At 44.8% G+C, this 26,793-nt stretch overlaps 2 long non-coding RNA genes across 2 annotated transcripts in view; one reads left to right on the top strand and one right to left on the bottom strand.

Moving 5' to 3' along the window:
- Positions 1-279: 279 nt before the first annotated feature.
- On the bottom strand, positions 280-20,905 carry LOC112543545 (uncharacterized). The gene is made up of 4 exons (XR_003086766.2): positions 20,622-20,905; positions 11,117-11,272; positions 921-2,860; positions 280-626 (listed from the first exon to the last, which is right to left on the bottom strand). It is a non-coding gene; the product is annotated as an uncharacterized LOC112543545 (long non-coding RNA).
- Positions 20,906-21,019: 114 nt separating this feature from the next.
- The window catches only part of LOC142829249 (uncharacterized), a 37,138-nt gene continuing 31,364 nt past the window's right edge, over positions 21,020-26,793 (top strand). The window contains exon 1 of the long non-coding RNA XR_012903676.1: positions 21,020-21,168. This is a non-coding gene — a long non-coding RNA (uncharacterized LOC142829249). The remainder of the gene's footprint in view (positions 21,169-26,793) is intronic.

Below are 26,793 nucleotides of genomic sequence, written 5' to 3'. Positions count from 1 at the left end.
GAATTTCCTAGTGTACATATTTTGTGAAGATGCTACTGAGCCAATTTACTGTTGTACCCTTTTCAGCAGCTAATTCCTAATTTAGCATTTTAGGTGCCATCGCCTCAGCAAGTGTCCATCAGGATTGCTCTACTGATTTCAGATGAGCTCAGGGCCGGATTAAGGGGGGGGGTTAGCTGGGCAGCTGCCTAGGGTGCCAACCTATGGAGGGCACCTGATTGAAGTGGTAAGGGGCGACACGCGCCCGGGGGAGGGGCAATGCATGCACCACGCCCGCTGCCTGGGGTGCAAGTGTGGCTTGGTCCGGCACTGGCTGAGCTATGTTAATTTTTCATCAGCTGACCGTGGGTATCCTCAGCAATTTATTAAGAAGGAATGAAGCAGACAACTCATGAAATCACAGGATATGTCTACACCACCGCATATTTTGGCATAAGCTATTCTGGAAGAGATATTCTGGAATATCTTATTTCAAAATAGCGCATTTGTGTGTAGAACCGCTTCAAAATAGTGCTTAGCTATTTTGAAATAGCGTGTCCACATGATTGGACACTGAATCGCGAAGTTTTGGGTGAGGTAGGATGTCCTGGGTGGTGTGGACCACCCTCCACTTGCAGCTGGTCCGGCTGTGGAGAACAAAGAAAGATGGTCAGTCATCCCAGGGGACACAGTGCCTGTAATCCAGACCCCCTGCAAGCTGAGAGCAACAGTTCTTGGCACCGACCCAGCCAATGTGCTTGGAGCCATGCCATATGTGCTATGACCAGAGGCCCCTAATGTACCTGGGACTCAGGGGGCTACCCTGAGACTGTGGCCATGCCCGTGTGCGGGAGTGCTGAGTGTGTGTGGTTGGGGGTGGGAGGACGGGGAATGTCCCCTGCCTCCTTCTACCGGTGTTTAGTGGAGGGAGGATGACCTACCTCAGGGTCAAGAGCATTGCAGGTCTCTCCAGACTGCCTGTGGCCAACAACCCAAGGCTCCTGTGTGTCAATCCGCTGGGGCTACATGCCCAGGAGTGGCACGGCACATGCTCCCACGTGCACAGGTTGCTGAGTGATCTGTGGTCAGCAAGGGACAAGCGTGGAGTGCCTAGCTTCTCCCCAACCCCCTGCATGACGGGAAAGTGATGCAATCACATGATTTTCCTTTCCCCGGCCTTGAATGGCGCCTGGGAGATGTCTGCAGGGAGGCCTTAGGGCTCCTGGGTCAGCTCAGTGCTCAGGCTGGCCACATCCTGGTCCTGGGCCTCCTTCTCTTCCTCATCGCCATCATCTGGGCCCCTAGCAAAGACAACAACAAGCTTCTCCACCCCAGAGTCTATAACTGAGGGGGGAGGGACTGCCCCACCCCCCAGAATGTGGTCCAGCTCCTTATAATACGGGCAGATGTAGGACTCTGCCCCAGATCGGGAGCTGCCCTCCTTGGCCCTGGCATAAGCCTGGCGGAGCTCATTGACCTTCATCCACACCTGTTCTTGTGTGTGGATGTGGCCTTTGCTCCCCAGACTGTCTGCCATGCACAAAGCCATAGACATCTGTCTTTCTGCATCTGGTGTGGAGATCCTGGAGGTTTGTCTCATCCCCCCAAACCTCAATAAGGTCCAGGACCTCCGCACCAGACCAGAAAGGTGCACATCACTTGCATCTCCTGGCAGGCTCCTGGGATCTGGCTGAATGCTTCCAGGGAGCAGTGGGAGGCTGGCTGGCACCATCAGTCTGGCTCATCTTGGACTTAAATGGAGTCAAGGGCAGCTTCAGAATGGCTCAGGGCTGTCAGGCCCGTTGCAAGCCACAAATCCTGTCTGCAGAGTTTGCAGCTTTAAGGGTTCCGGGGGAGGGGGGAATAGAGTTTTCCTGTGTGTGGACAGAGTGACCAGCAGGGAAGGGCTGGAGGCCCCCTATTTTGAAATAGCCCCTATTCCCTGTCTACACCGTGCCTATTCCAAAATAGCTATTTCTGAATAGGCGCTATCCCTCGTAGAAAGAGGTTTACAGAACTTGAAATAAGCCGTCTGCTATTTTGAAATTATTTTGAAATAGTGGTTTGGCTTTGTAGATGCTCACAAAGTTATTTTGGAATAGCAGTCGTTATTCTGAAATAAAGGCTGTGTCTACACTGGTGCGATCTTGCGCAGAAGGGGCCGTTCTTGAGCAAAAACTTGCTGCCTGTCTACACTGGCCGCGTGTTCTTGCACAAGTAAACCGACATTCTACTGTATGAAATCAGGGCTTCTTGCACCAGAATTCTGACTCTCCCACTCAGGAATAAGCCCTTTTGTGCAAGTGTTCTTGCGCAAGAGGCCAATGTAGACAGGCAACATGAATTTCTTGCTCAAGAAAGCCCTATGGTTAAAATGGCCATCAGAGCTTTCTTGCGCAAGAGAGCGTCTACGCTGGCATGGATGCTCTTGCGGAAAAGCACATGCCAGTGTAGACGTTTTTTTCTGGAAGAGTTTTTGCAAAAGAACTCTTCCACAAAAGAGTTTTTGCATGAGAACGCGCCAGTGTAGATGTAGTCAAAGTATTTGAAAAAGGGAATGCAGTAAGGCACAATGCTTCAGTCTTTACAGAGTATCAGTATTTCAATGCCTCTGTTTACACTATTCATTGTGCAATCTCTGTAGCCAGAGGAGGGGGAAAAAATCCTTTGGATCACTGATTCCAAGTCCCTGCCAGGATAAGGCATGGTCTCCTGGTAAAGAAAGTACTTGATTATGTGACTGTTACCTGAAACCACTGGAAAAATATTGACATGCACCACCAATCAGGATCTTCTCATGGTGGCATGAAACGCTTGTGAAAAGTATCCATTGTTGGGAACACACACTTCATGGTGGTTGACATTTTCAGGGAAAATTTTCCTAAAAGAGTAAGCAAGGAACTTAATGAATTGGCCGGGTTTCACTATTCCTCCCAAAGACTGAGCCAAAGCAAAGTAATCAGGACTCCTAGGCACATCCTGCAGGAGGTTTGCAGTAGCTCCATGCCTCCCCACCTGTGGCTGAGTGAGTGGGCTAAATGTTGGGTTAAAGCTCCTCCTTTTCTTGAAAAAGAACAGGCCTCTAAGTCCAAGAGAGGGTTCATCAGAGCTAGGAATCCCAAGTGGAGATGGCTGACTTCATTTGGTCTGGATTTAGACACTTAACCCCTTTAAGCAGTGGAGCTTACACCACAGCCTGCTTGATGATATTTCCTATTGGTTGGTTTGGCTTCTTCAGTGCCTTACTTTGCCCATGAATAGTACAGGGAGCCTAGGCACCTAACACAGGGCTATGACTTCCACTTGGCAGCAGGATGCCTAAAAGTGAGCTGTTGTAATATGAAGCATGGCAGCATTAAATTCTTTTTGTGATTCTCATCTACATTTTTTAATAGGAGCTGAGATTCTGATCTTATGCTGTGATGCCTTATGCCTTATGCCTTAGGCAGGGATCGGTGGTTAATCCATCCCCACCTAAAGTGTAAAAGAAAAGTGAGTCACCAAATAAAGGAAAGATGTTCCCTATATTAAAAGCAAGCAAATATACTTACAACTAATCCTCCTCCACCTCCTCCTCCTCCCCCACACTTTGACTAATGATTATTCCTGTAACTTTACAACAGCGACAGGTGGGACAAGCTTTACTGGAATGCTTCAGCATTGCAAAGCTGACAAAGCATGCCTGTGAATTGGGTCTAGACTCTGAATGATTTATTTGTAGAACGGAGGCATAGAGTTAACAAGTAAAGAATGGAGGTGGTGTTGCCCATGTAAACAAGAGGCTCAGAGAAAGGGAGAATGAAATCTGCTCAACAGCCTTCGCTAAAAGCTAGTGGCCTTTTAGCTCATATTGCAGAAGCACATGACTTTAGCCCAAAGGTCCCAAGTTTAATCCCTCCTGCCAACAACCAGGGACCGTCCGCTTTACACCTGTAATGAATACTAGGAGTTTCCTCCTTCTTAACCGTTGTTTTTCCTGGATAATGACCTATTTTTCTAATGATAGGGTTTAATTTTTTGTTATTGAGCTTTAGAAAGGGTTTGCATACATGTACCTTACAAAATTTCACCAAGCAACAGTGTTTGTTATATCATCTACCATGGGCTTGATTCCTGTGTTCAATTCATTACAAGGAAACTGTTATATTTAGTATATCATAATTGATTAAAACAATCAGGAAATGATTGCTTAGGCAAACAAAACTCTGTTTTCTCAATTCTTACCTTTCTTGCTTTAGAGAAGGGTTGCGTTACTAAATTTCAAAGCATTAACTATTTCATTCTTGTGAATTCTCTCTCGTTTGCTCATCTTTCTGAATATTTTTTCCCCATCTGTCATTAAGCCCCACTTCAAAACTCAAACCTGAGTGAGTCCAGTGATTTTTGCATACACTCATAGGCCTTATAGCCGGATGCTAATATAGGCACACCTAATTAACCCTTGCTCTGCCACCTACATTTAAGGGGAACAGATTGTAACTTGAACACTCTAATTTACTATTTTCCCCCTTTCTTTCGCCATCCTCCCCCATTTATTTTTGGAACTGGACTTTTAATACTCCACTCATCTGAAGAAGTGGGTTGTATCCACGAAAGCGCATGATACTGTCTACATGCTTTATTAGTCTTTGAGGTGCTGCAAGACTATTCATTGGTTTTTTTAAAGTTTTTCCAGTTACAGACTAACTCGGCTACCCCCTCAAGCTTTTGTATATAGTTCATCATTTGTAGTGAAACAAGCTTGGGTGAATACAGACACAAGTGTTCCATAACCCTGAGGTCTCTCTGAGCCTGATTTGAGAGGGTAATCAGTACCAAAGTGTGTGTGGTACTTCACCACCCTCCTAGTGAAATAGTTTTTCCAAATATCCAACCTAGATCTCCCCCACTGTAACTTGAGACCATTGTTCCTTGTTCTGCCATCCGTCCCTACTGTGAACAGCCTCTCCATCGTCTTTGGAACCTCCCTTCAGGAAGTTGAAGGCTGCTATCAAATCCCCCCTCACTCTTCTCTTCTGCAGATTAAACAAATGCAGATCCCTCAGTCTCTCCTCATAGGTCATGTGCTCCAGCCCCCTAATCATTTTGATCACCCTACGCTGGACCCTCTCCAATGCGTCCACACCCTTTCTATAGTGGGGGGCCCAGAACTGGACACAGTATTCCAATGTGGCCTCACCAGAGCCGAATAAAGGGGAATAATCACTTCTCTAGATCTGCTGGCAATGCTCCTCCTAATGCAACCTAATATGCCATTCGCCTTCTTGGCTACAAGGGCACACTGTTGACTCATATCCAGCTTCTCATCCACTGTAATCCCCAGGTCCTTTTCTGCAGAACTGCTACTTAGTCAGTCAGTCCCCAGCTTGTAACAATACTTAGGATTTTTCTGTCCCAGGTGCAGGAATTGAAACTTGTCCTTGTTGAACCTCATCAGATTTCTTTTGGCCCAATCTTCTAATCTGTCTAGGTCACTCTGGACTCTATCCGTGCCCTCCAGTGTACCTACCACTCTCTCATTTGCAAACTTGCTGAGGGTGCAAAACATCCCCTCATCCAGGTCATTAATAAAGATGTTGAACAAAGCTGGCCCTAGAACGGATCCTTGGGGCACTCCGCTAGAAACCAACTGCCAACCTGACATTGAGCCATTGATCACTACCCATTGGGCCCAACAGTCTAGCCAGTCTTCTATCCATCTTACAGTCCATTTATCCAATCCATACTCCCTTAACTTGCTGGCAAGAATATCGTAGGAGACCGTATGAAAAGCTTTGCTAAAGTCAAGGTATATATCACATCCACTGATTTTCCCATATCCACAAAGCCAGTTACCTCATCATAGAAGCTAATCAGATTGGTCAGGCATGACTTGCTCTTGGTGAATCCATGTTGACTATTCCTGATGACTTTCTCCTCTCCCAAGTGCTTCAAAATGGATTCCTTGAGGATCCCCTCCATGATTTTTCCAGGGACTGAGGTAAGGCTGACTGTTCTATAGTTCCTTGGATTGTCCTTCCTTGGATTGTTCTTCCCCTTTTTTAAAGATGGGCACTACATTTTCCTTTTTCCAGTCATCAGGGATCTTTCCTGATCTCCATGAGTTTTCAAAGATAATGGCCAAAGGCTCTTCAATGACATTTGCCAACTCCTTCAGTACTCTCGGATGTATTAAATTCAGACCCATGGATTTGTGTATGTTTAGCTTTTCTAAATAGTTCCTAACCAGTTCTTTCGCCACCAAGGGCTGTCCACCTCCTTCCCACACTGCGTTGCTTAGTGCATTAATCTGGGAGCTGACCTTGTCTGTGAAGACAGAGGCAAAGAAAGCATCGAGTACTTCAGCTTTTCCTACATCATCTGTCACTAGGTTACCTCCCTCATCCAGTAAGAGCCCCACACCCTCTCTGATCACCCTCTTATTGCTAAAATGCCTGTAGAAGCCTCTCTTGTTATCCTTCACATCTCTTGCTTGCTGCAATTCCAGTTGCGCTTTCGCCTTCCTGATAACTCCCCTGCATTCTCAAGCAATATATTTATACTCCTCCCTAGTCATCTGTCCAAGTTTCCACTTCTTGTAAGCTTCCTTTTTGTGTTTAAGCTCACCAAGGATTTCTCCGGTAAGCCAATCTGGTCGCCTACCATATTTGTTTTTCTTACTGCGCTTTGGGATGGTTTCTTCCTGTGCCTTTAATAAGGCTTCTTTAAAATACTTCTAGCTCTCCTGGACCCCTTTCTCCTTCATGTAAGCATTCCAGTTCTCTGAGGGAGTCAAAGTCTGCTCTTCCGAAGTCCACGGTATGTATTTTGCTACTCTCCTTTCTTCCTTTGGTCAGGATCCTGAAATTCACCAGCTGATGATCACTGCTTCCCATGTTGTCACCCATCTTTACTTCCCCTACTAGTTCCTCACTGTTTGTGAGCAGCAGGTCAAGTTGCGCATTGCCTCTGATCGGTTCCTTCAGCACTTGTACCAAGAAGTTATCCCCAACATTCTCCAAAGACTTCCTGGATTGTCTGTGTACTGCTGTATTGGTCTCCTAACAGATATCAGGGTTATTAAAGTCCCCCATGAGAACCAGGAACTGTGATCTGGAAGCTTCAGTTGTCTGAAGAAAGCCTTGTCTACCTCATCCACCTGATCCAGCAGTCTATAACAGACATCAATCACAACATCACCCCTGTTGCTTCCACCTCTAAATTTAACCCATAGACTCTCAACAGGCTTTTCTCCTTCTATATACCGGAGCTCTGAGAAATCATACTGCTCTCTTACATACACTGCAACTCCTTCTTTTCTAAATATCCTGGGCTTCATTTGCATACTACTCGGGGCCGCCATTTTTAAATCCCCCTTAGTCCGAACTCGTGGAATGAGGAGTAATGGTAGTTTGAATTAGGATCTTTAATTCGAACTACCTACTCCTTGCCGCGTGTAGCCACGGGCACGGAGTTCGGACTAAGGAGGATTTTAAAAAGGCAGTGACCGGGAACATGCAAATGAAGCCCAGGATATTTAAATCCCGGGCTTCATTTGCAACTCCGGTTGCCCTCATTTGCCTACCTAGCTAGAACTAACGAGCTAGTGTAGACATACCCTTAGAGTCTTGGGAACTGGATGAAAAGCAAACCATGTCCTGGAGCGCATGGCTGCTGCCTCCTCTACCCTCCTGAAATGGCGCCTTTGGGATACAGTTCCGCATCTTGTAAGTATGGTCTGTATTCTTTGTTACAAGATATAAACATTTACATATGGCCATATGAAAACTCTTTGGGTATGTCTACTCTGCAACGCTATTTTGGGACACCAGAGTATCGTGAAATAGCTATCCCACATCTTCACAGCAAGCCCATTATTTCGGGCTTGCTATTCCAACGTCCCTGTAAACCTCATTCTACAAGGAGTAAGTGATGTTTCAGAATAGCACTTTATTTTGAAATTTGGTGCTGTGTAGACAGCACCAAATGACGAAATAAGTTATTTCAAAATAGCATTGAAATAAGATTAGTAATTTGTGTAGCTCAAATTGCGTATCTTATTTCAAGTTACGGTGCAGTGTAGACGCACCCATACTGTTTGTGGATGCCTAGTTTAGATCACTCTGTATCAGTGACCTGTTCCTTTCATTATTTATCAGTCCTTCACTTTTTGTGTCATCTGCAAATTTTAACAGTGTTGACTTTGTTTTCTTGCAGGTCATTGATAAAAATGTTGAAGAGTATAAGGCCAAAACCCAAACCCTGAAGGACTCCACTAAAAACACACCCTCTCGAAGATGATTCCCCGTTTAGAGTTACCTTTGCAGACCTATCAGTTGGCCATCTTTTAATCAATTTGCTGTGTGTCTTGCTAATTTCATGTTCTTCCAGTATTTTTAATCAAAATGTCATGCTTTGTCAAATCAAATGCCTTACAGATGTCTGAGTGCATTACATCAACACTATTACCTTTATCAATAAAACAGGTAATCTCATCAAAGAAGATATCAAATTAGTTTGACAGGAGCTATTTTCCATCAAACCACATTGATTGGCATTAATTATATTATCCTCCTTTAATTCTTTATTAATCAAGTCATGTATCTGTTGATCCATTATCTTGCCAAGGATCAATGTCAGATTGACAGACCTATAATTACCCAGCTCAAGTTGCTCCCTGCTCCCAAGGATAGCTGAGCTACACCTGCATGTGTATCCCAGGATCCTTCCCCCCCACAAGGAAGAATTCAGGCCCTCCTGGGTGCCCTGCTATGCCAACTCAGCTGTTCCTGGAATTTTCTGGAGAAACAACTGTCAAGGGGAGGGAGAGCAGAAGGTTTGTAGTTACTGTCCTGGACCAGCATTTAGGTGATAGGGGGTTCAATGCACATCTGGGACCCATACCTCCTGTGTGACCTTGGAACTCATTTAGCACCTGAGTGTTTTATTTTATTTTATATTGTCTACTTAGTTTGAAAGCTGGTCTGGTTAGGGCTTCCCTCTCATTATGCGTATGTACAGCACCATATAGGATAAGCCCTCAATAGGAGCTGGGGCTTCAAAGGGTATGTCTGTACTGCAGTTAGACACCCACAGCTTGCCTATGCCAGCTGGCTCAGGCTCATGGGACTCCTGTTGCGTGGTTGTTTAACCATGGTGGAGTTGTTCTGGTGCAGGCTGCAAGCCAAGCTCTGGGACCCTCTTGCTCTCTGAGGCATAGAGGCCAGGCACCAGACTAAGAACAAATGTAATTACCTGTAACTAACCCCTTGGCCCAAGCCCTAGAGTCAGCTGCCACTGGCCAGCCATGGGTTTTTAAGTGCAGCGGGGACATACCCTTAGTACTACTGCACTGCAAATAATAATTACTAATAATTATCACCACTGTACAAATTGTAGAATTATCTCTATTCAAAGGCTTCTGGGTGGTCTTTTGCAAAGACCATAAATACAGTGATAATACCCAAGAAAAGCTGAATTTATTTGCTTTTGTTGCTTTGGTTTTGGTTGTAAAATATTTGATTAAGCAAAGTTCCAATAAAATGTTAACATGCTTCATCATACATTGTTTGTTCAGGATATGGTTAGTATTTAAGGCACTTGGCAAAAGGTGTGTTTTTAAAAATCTACACATTCATACTGTTAATGATTTGGGACTTCAAGAAGTGTTTACTATAAAAAAAAACAACAAGGAGTCCCATGGCATCTTAAAGGCTAATAAATGTATTAGGGTATCAGCATTCGTGGGCTGCAGCTCACTTTGATGGATGCTGTAGCCCACAAAAGCTTATGACCTAAGACAGTGCTTGATCCTGTCGTGAGGGCAGGGGACTGGACTCAATAACCTCCAGAGGTCCCTTCCAGTTCCAGTGTTCTATGATGCTATGAAATGTGCAAGTCTTTATGGTGCCACAGGAATCCTTGTAGTTTTTGCTCAAACAAACTAACAAGATTGCTTCTCTGAAACAGCGTTTACTATTCATTTCTAAAGTGTGGACATTAACATTCCCAAGAGTGGCAGAGTTAGCTCTGGAGTCTTGGCCAAATTCTAGTTTGGGTAATTCCACTCTGTCTACTTACATTTGCCCTGTAGTTTCAGCTGCTGCAGTTAAGAAGCCGCTGAAAGTTCAGCTGACGGCTCAGCAGGGCTAAGGCAAGCTTCCTACCTGCCCTGGCTCTGTGTGACTGGTACATCTGAAGTGACTGGCACATCTCTCTAGCACCTAGAAGCAGGGGTAGCCAGCGAATCTCTGCATCCTGCCACAAGTTCCGATTCTGCAGCTCCCATTGGCTGGGAACCGTGGGAATTGGAGGAGTGGTGGGGAGAGCCACCTGGCTGTGCTTTCACATAGGGGCCAGAGAAACAAGCTGTTTATTTTGGGGAACTGCTTGAGGTAAGAGCCACCTGACAAGAGCCTGCACCATTCACCCTTTCTCTCACCCCAGTGCTTTGTGCCAGCCTTGAGCCCTCTTCCTGCACTCAAACTCTCTCTCAAAGCCTTATCCTTTCTCCAAGCTCATCCCAGCGAGTCTTCTCACACTCTGAAGCTCTCAACCTGCACCCCAGAGACCCCCCTCCCTGTGAGTCCAAGTCATTTTATCCAGGCTCTGAGACTCACTACTGTGAGATGTTGGGTTTTTTTTTAAAGGTGTAAACACACCCTTGATGGTTACATAATAATAGGGTCAAAAGTGCTGCTTGTGCACAAATTTGTACCAGTTTAGTTAAATTGGTGTAAACCCCTGTGTGAGTACTTTCTTTTATGTTTACGAATGGCTTATTTTGGTTAGGCGTAAACCTATTCCTAATTGATTTAAGCTAAACCAAAATAAGCCTTATTAAAATCAAAATAAGAGTTCCTGCTTAGAGACTTCTGTATCCATTTAACTGAAGAGTTTTAAAACGTCACCTTTAGGCTATGTCTTCATTATGGAACATGATGTGCTTTTACCTCAAGCTACATAATTCAATTCCCATCTCAATGTAAAGTCCTTGTGAGGACAAAACACAGGTAGTTTTTACCTCAATGTAACTAATTGAAGTCTTTGAGGCTTTACCTCAACCAGTACATTGAAGCTAATACCTGGGCTCTGACTCTACTAGAATTTGACACTGAGATATCTATCTTGAGTTAGGAATCTTGGTGTATAAACATACCTTCTATAGCCAGGAAGACATCTCCTTAGTTATGCCACTGCAACTCTGCATGAAGGGAAGGCCCAACTTTATGTCCTTTCAGTGGCCACAATATCACCATCAGAAATGAATCTATTGTTCTCCTCCCAAATATCCCACTCTTGCAGAAAAGTTCCTCTGCAAAAGCAATACCATCAGTCAGAACTGTTAATGGATTCACTCCTCGTCATTTTCATGAGATAGATGCACTTCTTCAGTCTTTATCCCATTATCCTCAATGAGGTGTCAAATTAGACAAAAAAGCTAGAGCAATTTAAAGGCTAATTTTCAAAAATATGGGTAATATCCTCTGCCTTGGGCCTCTTGTATTTAAAAAATGAAGTTAAATAAATACAGAAACCAGTTTGCACAGTTAAAAACATATGGGAAATGAATAATTCTTTCAGAAACATTGACTTAGGGTCAATATATCCTGCATAATTAATTTTGTGATATAGATTTTTAAACAGAAGCATCTTAATCTGCTACATATTTTAAAAAAATCAGAAATAGAAAATATTTGCAAAATAAATAAGCTAGTACTAGTAGAAAAGGTAACTTTTGCCATTTTCAACTGTTAAAATATACATTTTAAATGCATCACCTTAAAGGTAAATTAACATATGCATTGGCAGCTAAAGCATATAGTTTGTTACACAAAAAACCTCAGAATTCAATATGAAGAAAGGCACTATTATAAATGCAATATATTATTAGCATTGTTAATATGTGAACAAGAACCTTTTTAAAGGAGAATTAACTGTTCAATCAATATTGTTTTAACAACATTCAATATCTACGTACAATATTAATGGGATTGAAGCTAATCCATAACATTGCTGAAGTCCAGCTGAATTTCATTTATAAAGCATTAACAGCAGGAAAAGAGAAGTAATTTTTAAAGTGTAGAATGTTTGTATTTTGCTCAATTTGACAAATCACATTCCTATATAAAGTTATTTTTGTATCACAGAAGTCATCCAATTTCAGGGTACAGCTACACTGTGAGGTTTTTCTAGGCTACTGAAAAACTCTGCTGTGTCCAGGGAGCTTGTTTGTTCTTTCACTTTTTTTTTTTTTTTTTTTTTTGCGGAAGAGCAAATGTACCCTTTTGGGGAGCCCGGTATACCTAGTTCTATGAGGAATAAGGGCTCCTCTGAAAGAGGAGCTTTTCCCGCCATTTGGCTCCATCTAAACGGGGGCAAATGGCAGAAAAGCCTCTTCCAGAAAAGCAATCGGAAAAAGCTACGCAAATTGGGGAGTGCAATTTGCATAGCTTTTTCAAAAAAAACCCCGAAAGTGTAATTCAGTTTTTCTTAAATGGTGTTCCGTGGCACACCAGTGTACCGTGAGGCAGTTGGAGGTATGCCGTGGAGAACGATAGAGTTCAAAATGACCACCCTTAAAGGGACAGGCGACTTTTTTCCCTCTTGATAACTTCCCCCCCGACCTTTTTTTTTTCCTCAACAAAAACTCCTTGCTGTTCCTCATAAAAAAAAATTAGTTTGGTTTTCCTCGGTCATAAAAAGTTTAAGAAACACTGGTGTAGATGTAGCCTCAGAGTTACATACCATTTTGAATGCTTGTAGAGCACCATTTTTCTGACAAAATATGATCCAAAATGTTTGTGAAATACATAGTAATAAATATTTGTTCTATGCCATGATGGCATGATAGTCTATGGTCCTCTAAGGAACTTCTACCATTTAGAAACCCAAAGGTTGGGAAAAAAATTCCTGAATCTACCACACGTGGTAATTTTTTTCAATTTGCTGCAGGTAAAAGAAAGCAAAATGTTCAATTTCCAGGTTTTACTGAATGCTTGCAGTGCCATAAAGTCACATTCTGATCAGCAAGATGGAGTGAAAAATGTGTGATACCCAATGGCTAAATCAATAATGAAAACTCCTTGGTTTATTAGGATTGCCATCTTTATGACACTTTTCCATTAAAAAAGAGAAGTTATTCTCTGTCCGCCAATCCCACTTGGAGTGCTCTATCTTTAAAAGTCATGGTGGGTTGGTCTTAAACAAATACTGCCAGTGGATTTATAGCAAGTTTTCCTTTGAGTCATGTTCACTTTGTTGTATCTAATGCCAAAAGTATTAAGGAAATTCTAGCAATAAAATTCCTTTCTCTCTTTCACTGCCAAGTGATTTGTAATTATAACTGATAACTAGGGCTTCTGTTTTGTTCATAATTTTTTTAAGGATAAGTTGGTCATAACAAAAAGGGTAAAATCACTCAAATATAGTTTTCAAAATGTCAAAGGCATTGCTTTGAACTCAAATAACCTTTAACATCTCATTTTTCTGCAAATAGCTAGGACTGTGTTTGTGCTGTGATGACTGAGTTTAATACGATAACTGACATATGAGAAACAAATTCTAGAAACCATCTTTTAGGTCCCAATTCAAGACAGAATGTAAGCCTCTATTTAAGTCCAGAGCTGTTCAGGAAATCACTTAAGCAATTGCTTAACTTTAAGCATACTTTTCCTTTCATCTGTAATTTCTCCATGGGTGCTTTTCACACACAAACAAAATAAGGGGAGGGGAAGTTATTTTTAAAAATGTGCAGCTTTAGATTGTGTTCATTGTGGTTGCCGTTGCTTGCCTTAGGCATCATTTTGAGTTACTCTATACATAGAGAAAGAAAAGTTCCACTTACACATATTCTGCTCTCTGACTGAAACCACAGCGCACCTCCCTGCACTAAAAAGTTTCCAATGTGCTTGAATCAACTCCTGGGCTAAAACAAAACAAGCTTCAGAATGTTCAGCTTCTGGATTCTAATTTACATGTTAGACCCATCTCTATTTCTTCCCCTGAACGAGAGACAGTAAAATCTGCTGGCTCCTTTTTCATATCTATGTACAGTGAGTTTGAGATGCATCTGCAGAAGCACCACATGACTTCACATTCCAGAGAAATCTGTGACCATTCCAGGGAAATCTGTGATATGCACTAAGCAGCACGAGAAACATCATAGTCCCGGAGTCCATACCACTTCTGTAGCTGGAAGGGTTAACGGGAAGTAAAATGGCTAGCGACAATTTGTAAAGATTCAGAGATGTTGCAACCAGACCGGTAAGAAAAGAGATCTGTTACAACATGGTGCGTTATTTGTGGTTTAATGGTTTGTACACCAAGGGGAAGGTCAAAACTTTTCCTTTTCCTGTAGGTACTTGACGTTGGCCCATTATCTGTTCAAGCTGATCTCACCATCAGCAAAATGGCTTAATAATTTCCTGCTATCATTTTAAGAAATCAAAGGCCTTGAAAGATAATGTATTTATTCTTCCTTCCAACATACCAGGCATAGAATATGGCATGTACTGTGCTGCAGGGGGCTAAACTCTGTGGATATAAGTTTAACACCTGTAACAAATTGCTCTGTTTGAATTCCTACTGTGATCTGCATCTTCAGTTAATTAGACAGGTGTAGGGTGACCAGATATCCTGTTTTTAAAGGGATAGGCCCATATCAAAGCCCCCCTGCAGATGTCTGGATTTTTTCTCTAAAAATGTGCAAATTGTCCCGTATTTTCTGTCTCCTCACCATCTGAACCCTAAACAGGGATGGGGAATCTATGGCCCCCAGGTAAGTACCCCAAACTCCCTGCTCCTTCCCATGCCGTCCTCCCTCCCAGACTACACTTCCAGTCTGCTCCTGCCCCCTCCCTCCTTCCCAGACCCTGAGCCCCCATCCCCAACCTGCTCCCACATCTTACCTCCCACCGAGAAACTGCACCCCCCACCTCAGCCCACTCTTGCACCCCACCTCCCTCCCAGATCCCACATTTCCAGCCTGCTCCTGTGCCCTAACTCCTGCTCAGACACCCCCCCCCCCCCGACCACTCCTGCTCCCTACACTCCCACCCTCAGGCCACTCTTACACCCTGCCTTCCACCCACTCTTAAAACCTTTCTCCCTGCACTCTACCTCTCACTCACTCTACCGCTCACTCAGAGCCTAACTCCCCAGCTCCAGCCAATTCCCCAGCAGCTCCCTCCTGCACACTGATCCCCCGCGTATTTGTCCCTACCCTGGAGCCTAGAGGGGAGGTCCCACAACATCTACTGGCATTGGGCCCCCCAGAAGAGTTAATCCAGCCCTGGGGAAGGGGAGAGCTGAACCTCAGCACTCCCTCCCTATGAGGGGAATCCTAGAACCTGTTTTGTGAGAGTGAGGTAAGTGTCTCTTTTTTCCCCTTACTTCTATGTTGGAGGCCATGTCAGTGAGGATGTTTTTCCTTCTCACTTTGGGGGTCAGGTCAATGAGAGCTTTGGGGGGTTTTGTTTCTTTGCTTCTTACTTGTATGTGGCCCTTGACTGATTTTCCTGTGAGTCAGTGGCCCCCAATCCAAAAAAGGTTCCTCACTCCCTTAAAGATAAGACTGTAAATAAAACAAAGTTTTTCCGTTAAAAGCATTTGCGGAAAAGAACGTCTAGATTGGCACAGACGCTTTTCTGCAAAAGCACTTTTTGCGGAAAAGCGTCCGTGCCAATCTAGACGTGCTTTTGTGCAAAAAAGCCCTGATCGCCATTTTTGCAATCGGGGCTTTTTTGCACAAAACAAATCTGAGCTGTCTACACTGGCCCTTTTGCGCAAAAGCTTTTGCACAAAAGGACTTTTGCCCGAACGCGAGCAGCATAGTATTTCTGCAAGAAGCACTGATTTCTTACATGAGATCATCAGTGTTCTTGAGGAAATACAAGCAGCCAGTGTAGACAGCTGGCAAGTTTTTCCACAAAAGCAGCTGCTTTTGCGGAAAAACTTGCGAGTCTAGACACAGCCATGCAGATTAAGTTAAATCTGGAACAGCTTTCACAGCTTTTAGAGTTGGGGGGTGCGGGTACTGAGATTTAATTAGAATAAGAATCTGACAACTCATTTAAACATACTTGGCATCTCCATCACCTGGCATGATATTACGAAACTTTTTTCAGTCTTCCTACTTGTACATTAGTCTGGCATGTGACCAATAAAGCGTCTTACACTGAAAGATGATATCAAGCATGGACCCCTGATTTGACATCTTCATGTTTATTTTGCAATTCCTTAAGTGTACTCATGTGTTCCTGGAATATAGAATCTAACTGTTTCAAAACTGAAAAGGGGTTAGCATAGAAACAGTACTTAATAGGCATTATTAAGGGAAATTTTCCATCACTTTTCAAAACAGACATCGACTACATTATCCACAAACACCTAGTTAAATATTACTTCTGAACTCTGATGGCAGGCTCTGATTCTTTCCTAACATGCACACCTGCATTTTTCTACATCACCATTTTCATATCTAGCCTTGTGACTAGGTGGCATTATTAAGACTAAGCTAGAACAAACATGCACTTTTGTGAGGTATAAGATTGCACTGGGAGAGGATGGCTTTAGCTCTCCGTATCAGCTGGTCAAATTGATGCCATAGGGCCAGATCCAAAGACCACTGAAATCAATGGAAGGATTTTTTAATGAGCTTTGGGTCAAGCTCATCATTTCAGTTCCTCAGCTTCAACAAGGGAATTTGCCAGACCGGAGGAGGTCAACTGCTGCTGGCTGGGGCTCCTGGCCCTGGTAGGGCTCCCACCACCAGCCCTTCTGCTGCCGGACTCCTGGCAACTAGAACTCTCTGGTCCAGGAACATCCATAGTCCTCCCAGACCACCAATGTTTCCAGACCAGAATCTTGGTTTAGAGAAGTTCATCATGCGCTTACTTTTGACACGATAAGAAACATTAATCTGTTTTTTCCCATTATATTCAGACTTACTAGAATATTTTGTATACACTGTTGCTTGAACACTGAGACTCTTCTGATGCAACCCAAAATTGCATATTATACTATTCTTCATTCTAAAATGCATCATTTAACGATGAATTCTTTAAATTGTTTTAAAAGTGCAGCTCTGGCCTGTTTAGTTCAATTGTTAACTATTATCTCCATTTTGCCCTATCTTTAATTACTACCCTTGGACAAATGATATTATTTAGGACTGTAGTGGTGAAAAAGCCAACAGATACATGCAATCCAGGAAAACTGAACAATTGTCCTTGGAGGTCCGATCATCTAAAAAAAAAAATCTCACATTTAATATAAAGTTGATGGAAGCAGAGGTCAGTATGGCTGTGTCTACACTGGGCCACTTATTCAGGAAAATCAGCCGCTTTTCTGGAATAAGCTGCGAGCTGTCTACACTGGCCCCTTGAATTTCCGGAAAAGCACTGACGATCTACTGTAAGAAATCAGCTGCTTTTCCGGAAAAACTATGCTGCTCCCGCTCGGGCAAAAGTCCTTTTTCCGGAAAACTGTTCCGGAAAAGGGCCAGTGTAGACAGCACAGTAGTCTTTTCTGCAAAAAAGCCCCGATCGCGAAAATGGTGATCAGGGCTTTTTTCGGAAAAGCGCGTCTACATTGGCCACGGACGCTTTTCCGGAAAAAGGGCTTTTCCGGAAAAGCATCCTGCCAATGTAGACGCTCTTTTTCCGGAAATACTTATAACGGAAAACTGTTCCGTTTTAAGCATTTCCGGAAAATCATGCCAGTGTAGACGTAGCCTATGTGTTTGGCTGGTTTGGAAAGAACATTCTAGGCAATAGGCTATACTGCACATCCATATCTCTCCCTACAGTATTTCTGGTGTTCTTACCTTTGTGTAGCTTTAATAGGTACAATACCAAAAAGATTAGTGATGATATCCCATCAGGTTTGATGGTAGAAAAATACACTGGCCTCATCTCAGTTTGGACAGTTGTTCACTTAATGGATCAAAATTCTCTTGATCCTTTACAAAGCACTCAACATCTCTCTTCACTGAAAGCCTCCAGACCAGGCCTGTACAACATACGGCCCGTGGGCCACATGCGGCCCACAGGGGCTCACTGTGTGGCCTGTGACGACTATGGGCGGCGCGGCCCCATCCGATCTGCCGGCTGGGCAGAGGAGCGTAGCGCCGCCGGGAAGGGGGAAGTGCGGTGATTCTTGTCGCTGGGCTGCCTGCCTGCAGCTCTGGCACGAGGAGGCAGGGTGTGAGCCAGAGGGCAGTACTCTGGAAGACACCAGGACACTGACGTGACATGGCATCGTGACGTCATGGTTGGCGATCGCCGGATTAAAAAATACTCTGTCAGCCTGTGACGAGGTCCGTATGATGCCCCCCTACGGCACCCCGCTTCTCCGAGTCTATCCCCTTAAAGTCCCGCCTCACGTTCGGCATCTCGGGGCCTTGGTCGTGCCCCTGGCCTCTGCCTGCTTCCCGGCCGCGTTACCAGCCGGCGCCGGGCCTGTCCGGGTGGGGTGCTTGTAGCCGCCGTGCTCCGCCCGTCCCCGCCGAGCCTCCCGCTGGAGTCAGTTGTGCCGTTCCGGGACCTCGCCGCTCGGGGCTCCTTCTGTCCTCCGTCCTCCGCGGTTCCACCTGCGGGGTTTAAGAGCACAGCCAGCTCCTGCTCTCCTCCCCCCTCCTGGTTCCTGAGCTCACCCTTTTGGGCTTCCTGGGCGGTGCCCCACCCTCCTACGCTCGCCGTGCCGTGGTGCCCCTTCTGGGTCCTAACACCCTCCCAACTGGAGTCCCGTCGGCCGGCCGCTCTGCCGGCTGGCAGTTCTGGGCTGCCCACTGCAGCTGCGGTGTTCTCCCCACCTGCGGGCCCCAGCGGACCGCCGCGACTCGCCAGGGCTCGGTCCTCGGACTGTCGGGTCTGCGCTACGGCTGCCCTCAGTCTGCCCCAGCTGTCAGCGCTAGTCGCCCGGCTGGGTGGAGTGCCGGGATCGGCTTCCCCATCACAACGGGGAGCGGCTTCCCCGTCACACAGCCCCACAAACTGGAAGGCAGAAGCCAGGTAGGGGAGGAGAAGGGGCTTGTGCTGAGGGGAGAGAGACAGGTCAGGAGAAAAGGGAAGGCACCAAGTGTCAGAGTGCAGGAGAGACAAATCCCAGGGGGCCAAGTGGAGACAATGAAGAAAAGGGCAGGAGGGGAGGTATCAGTGGGAGGGGGGACAGGGTGATGCTGGGAGAGGAGAGGGTAAGGGCATTGGGAGCCGTATGTTGTGCAGACCTGATTTAATTGAAATATTCTTAATAAAGTATCACGCCCCTCCAAACCTACCCTTGCAGCCCACCGCTGTTTTCTTTGGAGTAATATGGCCCTCACCGCTTTCCGAGTTGTGCAAGCCTGTTCCAGACTCTATATTGATGTCAGACTCTAAATAAGATGCAGCATTAAATTTCTTTTTATTCAGACCATGACAAATTAGTGCTGATTCACTTTTCTAACTCAGGTCTTGATCCTGCAACATTCTGAGCTCTCCAAAGCTGTAAACATTCTCAGACAAGCTGGCCACCTCCACCAGCCCCTGAGCCAGGTGGGGGTGCTGTTGGTTCTGCACTCCTAGAAGGGGCAGAGCTTTGGGCAGAAGGAGAAGGGCTGGAGCACAGAGTGCAACACACCAAACCTCCCACAGACGTCAGCACCACATGGTGCTCTCTCTGGGAGATTTAAAGGGCCCGGGGCTCTGGCCACACCTGCTGCTGATTTAGCAGTGGAGGCATCCGGAGCCCCAGGCACCTTTGAATCGCCAGGCCCTGGGGCAATTAACCCATTTGCCCCCTTCTCATTCACAGGACAGTTCCCATGTAAAAATACTCAGCCCCTTGCTGGATCAAACCCTCCATACAAAGTTCCTGGCAGCTGTGATGGAGGAGAGATCTGGTTCAGCTAAATATACCTTGAACAGAATCTGGTCCAAACACTGTCTGAGCTTAAAGATATCCCAGTTAAGTGGGTCGTTTAATGTATATGTATATGTATATGTATATGTATATGTATATGTATATGTATATGTAGTGAAACCTTTGTTATCCGGCACTCTGCTAACCAGGAAGCTTTGTTAACTGGCATTGCCCCCAGCCACAATACTGTCACATCTTCAAGCGCACAGCCCTGGCTTGGTTTACCATGATGTGCTTAACAATTTTTTATTTAAGAAATAGTAATCATGTTTATCTCAAAATAGAAATGTGAGACCAACTGCCTCACATTACGGAACTACCAATATTAAAAACTTGAGTTTTACTATTATTGCCCATTGTTTTTTCCTAGGTTGATGGGACCCTCAGATAACCAGAATTTTTAGATAACCAGAATGCCCTAATCCCTGAGCGTGCCATAAAACACATGTTTTACTGTATAACTATTATTTCCACATATGGTTTCCCTGGGTACAGCGGATGTGTGAAAACATTCTTTTGGCATTGAGAGCTTGACTGCTGACAGAAACTACTTAAATGCAGTCAGAACCTGGTCTCAAGAAATATCCAGCCCTATTTCCTGATCCAAGAGATTACTTCTGAGCTTCGGGAAAGTTTGCATTCTTATGGGCTGATGACAGCCTGATGTCAAAGCACAGGCTGTATGCGTTGTTGGCTCATCATCTCTAGCTCGCAGGTCTAATGGCAAGGCAAAGGTTTCTAAAAAGAGGTGGGTGAATCACCTTTTCTAGCTTGTTGAGGTGTCCTTAAGTCACAGTCTCTGTGAGCTCACTTCCCACGAGCATTAACATGCCTGACAGACGTCAAAGCACAAACCTCTGTCTGTGACGTCTTTTGTTCGCTCTCTGTAGTGGGGTGGACTGAATCCAAGACACAAGCTTTTGTGAAGTTACCGGCAGGGCCTCTTAGTTTGGTCATATGTCAAAGGCTTTTTAACAGCCCATTGGGTAAAGAGCTGGCATTTTCTTAGGCTTTTGTGAAGACTCAGACGTCTGAACAGCATCTGGTTCAGAACCTCTCCCTGGCTGGTCTTATGTCAAAGGACAGGCCCTTGTGATGTCACATCCTGTTTGCTAATCTGATGAAGTCACAGATCTCTATGCAATTCCTTGCTCACAACCTGTCGCTTTCTAAGGTACAAGCCTTGGGGGTCACTGGATCAGAATCTCCAGCTGGTAGGCTTATAAGGAGGTGCAAATTTCCCCTGGCTTGCTTGAATGATGCTCAGGCAAAGGCCTTTGGGAGTTCTTTTGCTTGAAGGCAAACAAGGTGAGCAGGGCAATGCTAAATACGCAGGCCAGGGTTGGATAGACTGAAGATGAGGAACCTGGTTTGGGTTCATAAGAACATAAGAACGGCCATACTGGGTCAGACCAAAGGTCCATCTAGCCCAGTGTCCTGTCTGCCAAGAGTGGCCTATACCAAATGCCCCAGAGGGAGGGGACACAACAAGTAATCCTCACATGATCCCTCCCCCATCTCCCACTTTCAGAGAAATGGAGGCATCTTAGCCATCTGGATAATAGCCATTGATGGACCTAACCTCCTTGAATCATCTTCTGGCAAGGAGTTCCCCAGGTTGACTGTGCACTGAGTGAAGAAAAACTTTCTTTTGTTTTTTTTTAAACCTTGCAATGTGCCCATGTAAGCTGTGCACTTGTGCGGCTGCTCAGGAACAATACAAATGCTGCCCAGTTGATTAACAGAATGTCCACAGCTAGATTTTTTGTTTCTGCTGGTGGTGCACATTTGCACGTCTCATGCACATAAAAATGTTTTGTGTACATGGATGGGAAAAAAATCAACCCAGGGATGTAAAAGATTAGATGGAACATTGGTTCCCTGACTCAAGGCTGCCCAGCCCTGACACAATTTAGAGCTGTACAAGAGCAGCCCTTACACTAGTAGATCTGACTTAGCAGGATACTGTTCCACTAAGTTGACTCCCCTCGCTGCTTCACCTTTGCCCTCCCCCCATGTCTGTACACAGCGGATGTTAGAAGTAGTGACTGGCACAGCCACCTTTGCGTGATTTCCACTACCAGATGAGTTTCCATTAGTTATCTCCATTGGCTTATAGCCACTTTGGTCTGCTGATATGCAGCCTGCCAGTGCTGAAGGGGATAAAAAGGGTTAAGAGAATGAAAAGTTACAAAGAGAAAGCAACCTGTGTGTGCCACAGAAAACCTCTCCTGGGACTCAATGTATTGTTCTGTGGGAGGGGCTTGAGGGCAGGAGGGCTGGCGAGGACTGCATGTGAGGACAGAGGATTACTGACCATACACAAATTCACCAGCCATTCCCTCTAATGCATCAGAGGTGCAGAAGTTATTGGGATCTACTGCAGGCTGATGACTGTATGAGCGTACACCGATAAGTTTCCCTCTCGGTACCTCAGCCAGTGAGGATCATTCCTTCATCCCTGGGCCCTTATCATGTATTGTAGAATCATAGAACCATAGAACACTAGAACCTGAAAGGACCTCGAGAGGTCGAGTCCAGTCCCCTGCCCTCACGGCAGGACCAAGCACTGTCCAGATCAGGGCTACTCAACTTTGGAATCCTCGGGGACCACAATGATCCTCACAGCACATGCTGAGAGCCTCAACTTAAGTGTGGTTGCATACACATGCAAATAGATTAAGGCAAGACTACACAACACGCAGGCCCCATTTCAGTCCGTTCTGCTGATATTAATAAAATGCAATATTGACCCAATTTCCACCCATATGACAGCCCTTTCAACGAACAATGACAGTCCAGGAATTTAACTACTAAAACGCATATCAACATAAGACCATTATATTGACTTGCCGTTGTGGAGTGTGTTCCCAGTGGAAGCCATATTCAAAGGATACCACCTGCGGGCAGGGGTGGCCCTAGACTAGCTGCCAGCAACTGGCGCCCTAGGTGAACCATGAAATCGGTGCCCCCACCTCCAAACCCCTCAATGATATTGCGCCACCATTTGGCGCCCCATTTAACTTGGCGCACTAGGCGACCACCTAGTTTGCCTATATGGACAAGCTGCCCTGGCCTGCGAGCCACATGTTGAGCCCTGCATAAACCCAAATCACACCGTGGGCCACAAACAAACAGGCTGAGGGCTGCATGCAGCCCGCGGGCCATGTGTTGAGTAGCCCTGGTCTATATGATCCCTGACGGGTGTCTGTCTAACCTGCTCTGAAATGTCTCCAGTGATGGAGATTCCACAACCTCCATAGGCAATTTATTCCAGTGTTTAACCACCCTGACAGGAAGTGCAGGAAGTTCCTAACTATTCAACCTAGGTAGGGGAAAGAATTTTCCTCTTATAGAGCCAAGCTAAAGTGGTACAGCGTGTTCCTGTCTACGTGACTGTAATAGTCTAAGAAATATATTGTTGTTCTCACCATAAGAACTTACTCAACAGCTTTCTGGGTCAAAGTACATAAATCCCCAATTCAATAATTAGAACTTTTCAATATCAACTACAATCAGTTTGCTGCAAAAATGCTACATCACCGGAATATGATCAGCTGATTTAGTAAGTATATACCTTTCCCCGGTAGGCGAGGTAATGTAAGTTAGACTTACAGGTAGCCAGACTAGATCAGCCATTTTAGACTTGGTGCCAATTAATAAAATAGATAGAAGGGATCAAGTGAGTTTGATTGAAAACAAATAATTACTATTTGTTCTCAATGGATTTTTTCCATGAGTCTTAAACCATTTACATGCCCCAAACATCCATTATTCGGCACTAGTAGAAACTCCTCCTGGCTTGCATTAAAGCAGTCAGACTATTGCTGCATGGCAGGGCCAGAATGCACAGAGGTGAGCAGAAAAGAGGCCACAAAAGCTCCAACCATGTGAGCAGATAAGGGTGCTGTTGTCTGGCAAGCAGAGTCCTGAGGACATAGCCTGTGGCCACACACTTTGCCTGCTGGGGAAAGAGTAGGCTGCAGACAAGCTGGGGAGGTGTCCTAGCTTCAGATTAAGGAACGGAATCTGCTTCTTTATAAAATCTGTTTATGTGGTGGCTAGCAATGTTATTCAAAGGATCTTTTTCTTTCTGCTCAGATAACCGGTGTAATCCTATCACTCTATTTCCTCTTCATTTGTAGATAAGATTATAAAATAATGCAAAAAGAGTTACATATATTGGTCTAGTTTATCCTGTTTCAACTAAAATGCATGTGAAATCCCTAATCCTACAAACACTTTCAAGCATGGGCAGAGCCCCTTTGCTTTCAGTAGAAGTACACCAGTTTACATGAGCTAAGGATCTGGTCCACAGTTCAAATGGAGGCCAATGAAAGGGTGATGTGACTCTAGCAGGAAAAATTGATAACTTTTGTAGTTTAGGACCAATATTCATTCATATTTTTTATTATTTCATTTGCAATACCAGTTGAATGCTGCGTGGCTACAACATTTGTATCCGCATCTATACCTGCAAAAATGAGCTGCAGATATCCTCATCACGGATATGGATACCTGCAGATATAAGGCAGATATGCATGGATTTGCAGGGCTCTAAATACCAGAGCAGCTGGAAGCTCTAGTTATGGATCAGTCCCCACATTGTACTAAATGCTGCACAAATCAATTTTAAAATAATAAAGAGTACAGAAGTTTATCCTTGTAGTAAGAACCAGCAGAAAGCTTGCTCCAATGTTTCTAACAGGAAGCAAATTGTAATATTATTTGCACACATAGATAATTAATTGGAGTCCCATCAATAAACAAATACCGAAGGAGATACGAAGGTAGCAAAACCAGATAAAGAAAAGATAAGCCATTTTAATAAATCATGAGTTACTGTCATGATTTGTTATCACTCTATGTTAATAGCAAAGAACAAACAAGTGCCACTTCAAGAGTATAATAAAGGAAAGTCCATGCAGTATAAAGAACTCTAAAATGTTGATATCCTGAGGGAAACAGAAGATAAGTCCATCTTATTTCACTTTTCAGTAAATGTCTTTCCTTTATGAACAACCATGTGCTAGCAATAAACTTTAATTATTAACGGGGCTGACGTGAAAAGTAATATACAGTTTTGGAGAAAGTAGCTTGCCAGTGCCATTCCGTCCCAACCATTCTTCTCTTCCGAAATTTTCTGGAGACCACAGGAGATACATTAGGCCCAGATCCTTTTCCCCACAAATGGACACCATCCTTGCCAGGCCACATGTGTTTCCCTCATTTGGTTGCTCTGAAGGACTAACACTGAAGCAATAAAGATCACTCAAGTTCTGCTGTTTGAGTTTTGTACCACTTAACCCTAACCTGAGACCTGAAGCAAAACTTCTCCTTTAAGGCACAACCCTGGAGGGACGTGGAGGGCTAAGAAGGAGAAGTGGAATTCCTAAAGCAAGAGCAGCAGGAGCAATGTTAGTTCATGCAGCCAGAATCCTTCCAGGGAAATACTGATGCAGTGGCAGCTCCGCTACCTTGGTGCATTATGCACCATGTGCTCCTTCCTTGCTCCCATTCAGCTCTGTTGACCAGTGTGGAAGGAAGGACTTGAGGCAATAGGCATGTCTTTACACCACCTCACTTGGGCTTCCATTCAGTAACAAACAAATATATGCCTAATTTTAAGCATGCTTTAAGTCCTGCTGACTTGACTGATACACTGGAGAGGATCTAGAGAAGAGCAACAAGAATGCTTAAAGGTCTAGAGAACATGACCTATGAAGGAAGAATTGGGTTTGTTTAGTTTGGAAAAGAGAAGATTGAGGGGGGACATGATAGCAGTTTTCAGGTATCTAAAAGGGTGTCATAAGGAGGAGGGAGAAAACTTGTTCTCCTTGGCCTCTGAGGATAGAACAAGAAGCAATGGGCTTAAACTGCAGCAAGGGAGGTTTAGGTTGGACATTAGGAAAAAGTTCCTCACTGTGAGGGTAGTCAAACACTGGAATAAATTGCCCAGGGAGGTTGTGGAATCCCCATCTCTGGAGATATTTAAGAGTAGGTTAGATAAATGTCTATCAGGAATGGTCTAGACAGTATTTGGTCCTGCCATGACCACATACTGGTCCCGTCCAGTCCTAGTATACCGGTCTCGAGGTCCCTTCCAGTCCTAGTATTCTATGATTCTATGATTCTATTGAGGTATATAAATGAAGGCACATCCAAAAATATAGGATGAACCTCTCACCCTTGGGACCTGACTCGTGCCGAACCAGAGAATTTGCCAAACCACTGGAGGTCAGTGATGTCTAGCAGCTTTATCAACGCTTCCACTGTTTACTGGGCTGCTAGAAGACGTTCAGGGTATGTCTACACTACAGCACTATTTCAAATTAACATATTTCAAATAGTTAATTCAAATTAAGCTAATTCGAAATAACGCATCTATACACAAAAACTATTTCGAAATAGCATTTCGCTATTTCAAAATAGCGTGCCCACACTGAGTGGACCCTGAACCAAAGTTAAGGCTGGCCAGAACCAGTGCTGGCAGGGCATCAGGTTAGGACTTGAGTGTGTAGGGCTGCTGCCTGAGGCTAACTGAGCTCCATGCTTAAAGGAACCCTACCCCCACCCCGGACAGACAGTTCTCAGGGTTCCCCGCTTGCTTGTCTACCTTGATGAGGGACACCACAGCACTCAGCCACATCAAGCCAGAGCTTTCCCTGGGCATGCTGGTGCATCTCGTGGGGTCAGTGCCATCAGCCCAGTGCACTTGCTGCAGGCTGCCATCCGAGAGGTCTATCGGAGGGCTGTCAGGATCCAGGAGGCCCTGAGGGAGAGCATCCACCAGGAGGAGCCCTCAGAGCCTCCCTGGTCCTCCCCACCGGGGGCTCATGCCCCATTCCTCCCTCATGTTCTTCCACTTACCCATCCCTAACCCCCCTTCCTGATGTCAAATAAAAAATACGTATGTTCAAAAATAGAAACTGG

This window comes from Pelodiscus sinensis, chromosome 4 (genome assembly GCF_049634645.1).
Source record: "Pelodiscus sinensis isolate JC-2024 chromosome 4, ASM4963464v1, whole genome shotgun sequence".
NCBI lineage: Eukaryota > Metazoa > Chordata > Testudines > Trionychidae > Pelodiscus > Pelodiscus sinensis.
Note: the sequence above shows the minus strand (reverse complement) of the source record. Positions and strands in the feature narration are given on the sequence as shown.